The sequence below is a fragment of the Zea mays genome, chromosome 6, assembly GCF_902167145.1.
Source record: "Zea mays cultivar B73 chromosome 6, Zm-B73-REFERENCE-NAM-5.0, whole genome shotgun sequence".
Lineage (NCBI taxonomy): Eukaryota > Viridiplantae > Streptophyta > Magnoliopsida > Poales > Poaceae > Zea > Zea mays.
The window spans coordinates 134,409,979-134,413,289 of record NC_050101.1 but is presented as its reverse complement, the minus strand read 5'-3'; positions in this window follow the sequence as shown (position 1 = coordinate 134,413,289).

Below are 3,311 nucleotides of genomic sequence, written 5' to 3'. Positions count from 1 at the left end.
AACTACGTGTCGTTTTTCTCTCCTTTTTCCCGGTTCAAAAAACGACGACAAAGAAAATGAGGTCGTCTCTACAGTTGAAGTAATTAAAATTTGATTAAGTTTACAATGACACGTACTTACATTTATCCACCCAAATCAATTTATTACATAAGTATATTTTTGTAATTAATATAATAATAATTTTTATATCATAAATATTAATACTTTTATTTTTATACTCAGCCAAATTTAGCGTACTAAAACATGACATTATGCTAGAAATTATTCTTTCTAGAACTGAGTACAGCACTACAAACACTATTGCAAAAATGTGACATCTATGCCGGTTGGGAACCGTTGCCGGGAACAACGGACGCGTAGACAGGTGGACCCGAACACTCAGGGAGTGGGAGAGCTCAGGTGCACAACGAGACAGTAGGTAGAAAAGTGTGGAGTCTTGATATGTGTATCTCATCCGTGTACAATACAGGGGGTTTTATAGGTAACCGGTCGGGTATGTGGGTCCACAAATATCGTTCTGCCCCTCGGTTACCTGCTAAATTTCCGGAATATTCCCCTCAACGGGGTAATTACAGTGTGGTAAAGTACGGTTGTTCGGTTACACTCTGGAACCTACCCCACAAAAGAGGCTTACAAATGGACCCGAGCGATGTGCACGACGACGCCTGGGTCCCATCGTAACCGACGTGGCTTTTGTCAGCGATTATGTTGACTTTGCGAGGTCGCGTCCTTGACTTCGTCGTCTAAGCCTTCGGGACGCGTGTGTGGGGCTGCTAACGAGCCCCCTCTTGTCTGGCGTAGGCCTTCGCCTCGCCCCTCTGAAGGGAGAGGGTGAAGACTTTGCTACATGCTCGAGCCGAAGTACCATTCACCTGATGTACATGTCCGAAAACACGTTTGATTATAGCCAGGTTATACAAATTGAGGTTGTGTTTGGCCTTCGCTCCAACACTAGCCTCCCGAGGGACTAATTCAATTCGATGAGCTGGTCCCGAAGTCTTTTCTCTGGAGATGGTCGAATGCTGCCCTCGATCACAGGTTGAAGTGGCCCAACGGGGGTTTTGTAATGTGACTGTTGGGGGTGACGTTTTACTATGCGACTTTTGGTTTCTCGAGGCGTTTTTTGGGATTATAAAATCCAGCGCTACCCGTGGTGTAAGACTTTATCATGTCAACAGAAACGCTCCTGCATACTGTTTGCAAACACCGTCACGCATCTTACAGCGCAGCTCACGCCGTGAAAACGCTCGTCGCCGGTGAACGAGCCCATGTGAAGCAGACTGCTCGTCGCTGCAGACGGGACATAATGTCGTATTCTTCCTTCTCGTCGTCCGCTGCGACCGCATCGTCGAGCACACCGTCATCAGAGAAGATGGTTAGCGATTCGGCGACGGTTGTGGATCTATTGCCGGGGCATATGGTGGAGTTTGGTACATCCAGGATCTACTCGAGCCACGTGCAAGAAATGCAGTGTTTAGGGTATTTCAGAGACGGTGTAGGACGCGCTCAAGGGGCCAAGGAGGTCCCGAAACTTGAAGGGGAGTTGGTGGTGTTTGAAGCGTTTTTCATTTCTGGTCTTCGACTGCCTCCACATTGATTTGTTTTTTATGTCAGGCTTCACCAGCTCACGCCAAATGCCATGGTGGCGTTGGCGAAGTTTATGTTGGCACAGGCCACATATGGTGGTGAGCCTTCGGTTGAGGCATTCGCCAAGAACTAATGCCTTCACTGGCAGAAGAAGGTTGTTGGTGGCAAGATTGTGTAGTTTGGTACGTGCACGTTCACACCGTGGACTGGGAAGACTTCGGGTGAAGTTGTGGAACTCGTGCCATGCGCCAAGAACAAGTGGGGGAACTAGTGGGATTTTTGGTTTTATGTAACATAGATCAGTGTCCCGAAGTATGTTGTAAGCTCTTGTGTTTGTCTCAGTGTGTTTCTCGATTCTTCTCCATGGCGTCCAGGGGGTCCTTTTATAGCCCCAAGGCCTAGGAGCCGTTGGATCCTTATTTGGGAAGCAATCAACCTTCCATGTATGCTTGCACCGGATTGAAACAATCAGTGATTTGTTTCCTTCATTGGCCGAGCCGACCGTGGTACACCTTCGGTCATATGGCACACCAAAGATGACTTCCCCGAGGCCACAACACGTCTAAGGCCATAACGCGCCCGAAACCATAGCTCGTCCAAAGCCACAACCCGCCCGATGCAGTTAGGACACGCCCGAGGCAGTCAAAACATGATTCGCCCGAGGCATTCACATCCCGCCCAAGGCCAATACTCGGGCAAGAGGCAGCCGCATTTTGCCCGAGCGCAATCACGACTTGCCCGAGCATAGTCCTCGCCTGAGCGTAACCACGACTCGCCGGAGGAAGTCCTCGCCCGAGCGCATCTCCGACTCGCCCGAGCGTTGTTCTTACTCGCCTGAGCATGTCTAGAGTGACTGTCCGGTGAGGTTGAGACTGGTCCAAGTTTGACCATTCTTAGCCAACTACATTTTGGCTTGACTTGAGAAGTTCACTAGCACTCAGATGAACATTGTTAGCACCTTAAAACAAATAACTAAGTGCTAGAAACATACCTTTGCTTTAATTTGCTTTATAAACACATGTGTTCATGCTCATAAGAGTAGTGTTAGTTCTTAGTGATGTGTTGAGCATTTAATCACCAAAACAACTAGAAATGGCCCAAGGGCACATTTCCCTTTCAGTTAGCATCTTAAAACAAATGACCAAGTGCTAGAAACATACCTTTTCTTTAATTTTATTTCTAAACTATGGCGGAACCGCCTAGATTATTCTAGCTCAAGTGCTCAGTTTCGCCTTAGAGGCAACAACACACTTAAATCAGAATAAACTGTCAATCTCTTGGATCTAGTCTGGTAAAGCCACTTACCAAGGATCGAATACCACTTGCTGGGGCTGTAGGGAGATCTTCTACGGCATGTTCGGGAGCTGGCTCCTGAACTTCCTCCTGGGCAACTCCTTGCTCCAGGATGAGCACGTACTCTCCATTAGCGAGGTTGCAATCTAATGAATGCAATGCATAAGATACATGTATACTATAGTATGCAAAAATTATAAATATGATGTGAGGTTTAGTATCATTAAGTCTCTTAGTAAGATTAGGGTTTTCTTTTTTATTAACTAAGCCTTTTAGCAGTGTGCACCTATTGGTCTATATTTAAGGTTGACCAAGGGAATAGAGGGTGGTTTGAGACTTCATTATCCTCCTAATAATTCAGTGAAGGCTTAGTTAGGTTTTTGTTTAAGCTACCTAATGAACATTGGTTGACCCTTAATTCCTCTTTTCTA